The sequence below is a fragment of the Myodes glareolus genome, chromosome 4, assembly GCF_982192425.1.
Source record: "Myodes glareolus chromosome 4, mMyoGla1.1, whole genome shotgun sequence".
In the NCBI taxonomy this organism is placed as follows: domain Eukaryota; kingdom Metazoa; phylum Chordata; class Mammalia; order Rodentia; family Cricetidae; genus Myodes; species Myodes glareolus.
The window spans coordinates 44,442,419-44,448,926 of record NC_142029.1 but is presented as its reverse complement, the minus strand read 5'-3'; positions in this window follow the sequence as shown (position 1 = coordinate 44,448,926).

Sequence of the window (6,508 nt, the reverse complement as noted above, 5' to 3'; positions counted from 1 at the left end):
AATAATAAATATTTGACATTCTGTCTCATTATGATCTTAGCTTTAGGCCAGTTTTAGGATCAAAACCACGTTAGTCAGAAAGTTTTCTTGTATGCCTCTGCCTTCATGCACATAAACTTCCTCCATGGTCAGCATTCTCCACTAGCACTAAATTCGGAACCATAAGTGAATCTACAAGGCCACATCATTATTGTGCAGTCTATAATTCACATAAGCATCCATTTTTGGTGTTGTGCATTGTATGAGCTTCTGGACAAGCGTCTCCTATTAAAGCTGCAGACAGATTCACTGCTCTGTACTTCTGTACAATCCATTCAGCCTTCCCTCTTCAGAAGTCTTCCAAACACTCATTTTTTACCACGTCCAGGATGTCATAATATCGGAAACATGTGCTAAGTAGCCTGTCCTGATAAATTTCTTTTATTTACATTTTATGATACCTTCATGTGTGCTCATGGTTTGAAAGCTCACTTATTTTACTGAATTTTAGTCCATTCTCTGTATGTGACCTAATTTATTGTTTTGTTGACTCGCTGAAGAACATCTTGGCTGCTTCCACCTTTGGGTAATGGCAAATAAAATCCCTACAGACAGCTGCATGTGGGTTTTTAATAATTTTGACTAAATGCAAAAGAACAATATCTTGCATGGTAAGAAAGTCTAGTTTTGTAGTAGTTGTAACATGTAAAAGGACTAAAAATCATGTTGCATTCCCACCAAAAAGGAATTCCCATTTTGGTGTACATTTAATCCAGTCCTCTGAATTTGGGGCCATTTTAAAGGTCTATTTTGTAGTGTTTTTTGTCATGAACAGAAGAGATATGTGATTGATTTGTCCTCATGCTATGTGTGTTCGTTGTTTTTGCAGATTCATGTGTATATGTGTGCTTGTGGGAACCCAAAGTTGACATTGGTTGTCTTCTTTGTTGACTCCCCACTTTATGTGTTAAGACAGAGTCTCTTGCTAAACTTGAGAGTTCATTAGTGCTCCAGAGACCCTGACTCTGCCTCCCAGATGCTGGGATTACAAGTGGCTGCCATGTCTGGTCAGCATTTATGTGGGTGCTTGGGACGCAAACTCCATTCCTAGTGTGTGAATGGCAAATGCTTTATCCACTGAGCCATTTCCTCACCCCTGAAAAATATTTTTAAAGGTACTTGTCATGTTACCGAACACATTCTCAGTGCTGTATCACCATCATTGTTTTGGTTGTTAGCATTATTTTGTTATGACTCATTAGTGGAAAAACTCAGGGGACTTTGATTGGACTTTTGTTTATGGCCATGAAGGCCTGAGAAAATAATCTTAATTTTTAGACATCGGCATATATGATAGAAAATGTGGTAGACTGTATGAAGCAATGGTTATTAAGCAATGGGCCACAGACACTGCAAGGCTATGGGTCCTGAGAAAGAAAAACCATAAACTGAATTCTATACAGCCATCACCTGGCTCCCTGCCTAGAGGCACGTTTTGGAATGAGATACAAAGAGGCCGTTCTGAAGCAGAGCAGATGGGAAAGCCTCAGGGAATTCAAGGAGTCTGCATTAGCTGGAAGTTACAATATGAGTTCTAGAAAGAAGACCATGGACAAAGGCAGTGTACTTGTGTCTTTACTGGGCTTCAATTGCACACTTATGAAGTAAAACTTGACCAAAGTCAGGAAAAGAAAAATGAAATATCAACAAGCTGAGGACAAAGGGAGATGTTTGTGCTCATGGAGTCAGTCAGCATGGAGACTTCTAAATCACTGACAGGCTCAGAAGGGACAAGGCAAATCCATGATTGACTCTTGACAAGCTCAGTCTTGTGCAGGTCCGTACAGGAAACTAATAGCTGTGAGATCATACTGGTACTGGCTGTTTCCTGACCTAGAGATAGCATTTTACAGCTCCTCTTCCTATTTATGACTATTATGTTCTTTCTGAAAAGTTTCTGGACCCCTATAAGCTTCTCCGCTGATGTAGTCATCCAAATCAGACCAAACTAAGTCAAATTAGAAAACGACTAGGTTTAATGGATACCAATGCTTCCAGGTGGCCTCCCTAGAAGGAACAGGGAAAGGAAAACCAGAAAACCATGTGATTGTTCTCTGGGGTACAATTCAAACACCCTGTGGGAGTGGTCTTGAACATCTCTGGGAAGGGTTCATTGTTTGGCAGGCTTTCTCGGAGGGGAGGGAACTTGGGTTGAAACTTTCACCCAAACATTACAGACTCTTTGGATATATGGATGCCAGGTCCCGGGGTAACACTTCCACCCAAACATTCCAGACTCTTTGGCTATATGGATGCCAGGGAGGGGTGAAGCCTTAACGCAAACACTTTTCACTTTCTCTTTCATGATGTTCTGTAAGCTTTAGATGGAGCGATATAAATGCCCTATTTGAAACTGAGCACTCAGCTGTCTCAAAAGTCCAAGCAGTTATGAGTCTCAGCATTCACCAGCTATGTGTTCACTCCCAAGGGAAGCTGCTCTAAGTAAGGCTGAGAACGTTTGTCTAAAGATATAAACACAGTGTTTAGAAGACAATTTGTCCCTATGGTTATTTAGCTAAACAGCAGTAGCAAGTTTCCTGTGCAATATACAGTTGTGGGTTTTGACCTGTCTTACAGTATGAGACATATTTTCTCTCCTGTTGAGGAGGCCTCAAATCCAATCCTAGAGCAGTTGGTTACTCCTATAACAGAAGTGCCAGTTGTACCACTTGGCACTTCATAGCCAGGTAAAACCATTAATGTCTTCTCTTTTACAACAGCCTACGGAGAACTCTCAAGTACTATAAAGACCGATTATTAGGCAGGAAACTTCCAGTTAAACTGCAGCTTGATTTCTCTGAGACTTCCAATCAAGGTGTGTGGTGTCTTCAGCAATAGGAATGCTTTCTCAAAATGGGACTCAAGCTCCAGTGAGATCTGTTGCCTTCAAGAGAGGAGTTTTCTTTTTTTTTTCCTTATTTATCTATTTAAAGAATTTCCACTTCCTCCCCTCCTCCCAATACTCTCCCGCTCCACCCACTCCCTCTCCTCCTCCCTCACCATTCCCAAGAGCAGTCAGGGTTTCCTGCCCTGTGGGAAATCCAAGTTCCTCCCCGCTCCCTCCAGGTCCAGGAAGGTGAGCATCCAAACAGGCCAGGATCCCAAAAAGCCAGTCCATGCAGACGAAACAAGATCCAGTGCCATCCTCAATGGAACTAAAACAACCTGATCTAAAGTACTATGGGCTGATGAAGAAATCCTAAGGTTAGTTATAAAATATTCAGACAGAATAGTAATTATAGCATGAGATCAAAATATGTAAGACACAGGAAAGGCAAAATTAAGAAAATGAATATTTGTAAATTCCAATTTTAGAAAAAAATGTATGAGATCAATTATTTGAACACGACTAAGAAAATAACAAAACATCTTGAAATGAAAGCTAAACAAAAACGTGGTATCAATTAAACTAAAAGGTAAATCTTTAAAATATCATTCCAACTTGATTAATTAAAGAAATGAAGAAGAACAAAATGATTGCCTACATAAGGAACCAAAAGAAGAGATCATTCTAGGTCTTACTGTTATTAAAAGTAAAACAAGAAAATATTGGTTATTGGTCATATGTCAATTACTTTGATTTCCATGTCAATATGTACAAGTTATTTGAAAGATACTATAATGTGTCTTTGACTTGAAAGTAATAATTGCAAGTTCTCTTACGTATTAATGGTTTATGTCTATGACTGAAAACTTTTCTCAAAAAAAAAAACCTCCTGACTTAAATTATCTCAACTATTTCAGGGAGAAAGAATGCTAGGGTAATATAAACATAAAAGAGACATAAAAGAGGAAATCACACTTCTAAACTCATGAGACCAGTATAACTAACACTTATCACAGAGGAAAGCTATGTGTTATTATGAATCGATAGATTTTTGGGAAAGCATTTGGAAACAGTTCAGTAAAACAAATAAATGAATGAGCACCTCTCAGTAAAGTAGAAACAGAAAAGATATTTCTTAACTTAATTAAAATATATGCAGATCTTTACAGCTAATATCCTTAATGGTGAATTGTAGCTTCGTTAGACCTGGGACATGCAAGTGTGTGTGTGGGGGTGACCGTCTTCCCTATTTCTCTTCCACCTGGTTCAAGAAGGGCCAGGATTTAAAATGGCACATGTATAAACTACAAAGGAAGAGTTACCATTTAGTTTGGTTACATGTTATACAGTAATGCATGTGGAAAATCCTAAGTGATCTATAAAAATACCACTAGAACTCATAAATGAGTGTTATGGTTTGAATTTGAAATATGTCTTGAAGGCTCATGCTAAAAACCTTAGTTGCTAGAAAAAAAATGATCAGATCATTCTGGCTCCAGCCTCATCTAATGCATGGATAGATTTAGTATTTGATAGCACTATTAGGAGATAGTGTATATTAGAAGATATGGCCTACTTGGAAGAGGCAAGTAACTAGAGGCTTGGTTTAGGAAGGTATATCTTGCTTTCATCCCATCCTGTGTGTATTCTGGCCTCCGTGATGTGAACATCCCTGCTTTGCCTTATTGTCCTTTCCTCACTATAGACCAGGAAACTAAGGTATATGTCCCAAATGGGCAGAAATACCAAGTCTGGGGGTCAAAGTAAGAACTTCTTTTCTGAAGTTCTTTTATTAGATATTTGTTATAGAGTTGCAAAATTGACCCATACAGTGAGTTCATCAAGGTAATATAACACTAAGTAGCTCAATATTTAAAAACAAATTTTTATTTTTAGGTAATAAATAGATATTGGGGGCGGGCCTTGATCCTGCCTCAAAGTAATGTGACAAATTTTCTTGACTCCCCATGGGAAGCCTTATCCTCTCTGAGGAGTGGATGGGAGATGGAGTGGGTGGAAGGTAGGCAGAGTGAGAGAGGGGGAGAAAGAGGGAACTAGGATTGGTATATAAAACAGGAAAAGATCCTTTTAAAAAATATAAAATTATAATTAAAATGTGGGAAAGGTAAAGATTTCCTGCAAAGATTTGAAAGGATTATTCCTAAAACATTGATAGATTATATTTCATAAAATTATTAGCCTCTGATGTTATTGATATTATTAGGGAAATAAATTGTCAGACCACTCACTGGGCAGGAGTATCTGTAATACAGATATTTGATAAAACTTGTATTCAAGATTCATCTACTTTATTAAACAGAAGACAGCCCACTTAACATTGCAGTGGATTAGCACAATAGCATCAGCAAGGAAATTTCTGAATGGAATTCCACATCTATTAGTCATACAAATCAATACATTTATCTAAACATATTCTTTCTATGCAAAAGTTTATCTACATATCTGAAATGAGTATGCTTATTTGCTGTAAATTTCTCTCAATAAAATTTAGTATTGCAAAATAAAAGTCATATGTGTTGCCAACTAATTGTAGCCTACAAGTTATTCTTTATGACTGACAGGAAAGAACTGATATCTAGGGTCTTCAAACTAAACATATGCTTTCATTTAATCTGAAAAATTAACTACAATGAACATTTTATTGCATTATTTTTAAAAAAAATCCCACTTTGGATAAGTAAGTTGTACAGTTTTTTCAATCATTAAGGTTAGAGCCAACTGTCTTCCATAGCCCTGTGTCTTCTACTTCTAAAACTGTCAATTCCTCTCTTTGTTACTGTACAATTTGAATTAAAATTCCATATTATTCTTTAATATCAAAGACATATTACCTTTGGAGGTTCAAACTTGTTGTTTGGGTTGAAGCTTCACTTCTGCCCCTGACATTCATATATCCATAGTCTGGAAAGTTTGGGTGAAAATTTCCATCCCAAACCCTGTCCCATGGGAGTTGCTTCAGTCTAGACTCCACCCCCAAGAAAGTCTGACAAACAATGCTGACCCCTCCTAGGAGATGTTGAGGACCACTCCCATAGGGTATTTAAACAGCAACCCAGAGAACAAACATGTGATTTCCCGGTATTTTTTCCTCATCTTCTCTCTGAGGACCTAGAAGGCCACCTGGGAGCACTGGTCTCCAGTAAATCTGGGCTTTCTTAGTTCAGTTTGATTTAGTCTGATTTGGATTATTGTGTCATCAGAGAGGCATATCAGGCCACAAATACTTTTCAGTTGTCTCTAATTCAGATAAGTAAGTTAAGAACCAGCAGGTAAGACAAGACAGAAATGTGAAAGAGTGACATAATAGGACACTATCCAAAGCGAAGAACATTCATGAATTGAGGTATGCTAAGTTGGCTGACTTAGGAAATCATTAGCTATTATTTGCCTGCAAGTGAAAAGTAAATTAAAAATTTTGAATAATCTTTACTTTCTCCTGTCTCTCTATTTATCTCTCCACAATCTAACTTTTTAATCCTAAAACAAAAGAGGATAATAAGTGATGTACGACTAAATTTATAAACAAGATAAATTAGGCAGCATGAATATATTTGTTGCTTATTTGTCTTTTCTCATTTCTGTTGTGAGTACCTGGTGATACACAATAAGTATAGCTATCCC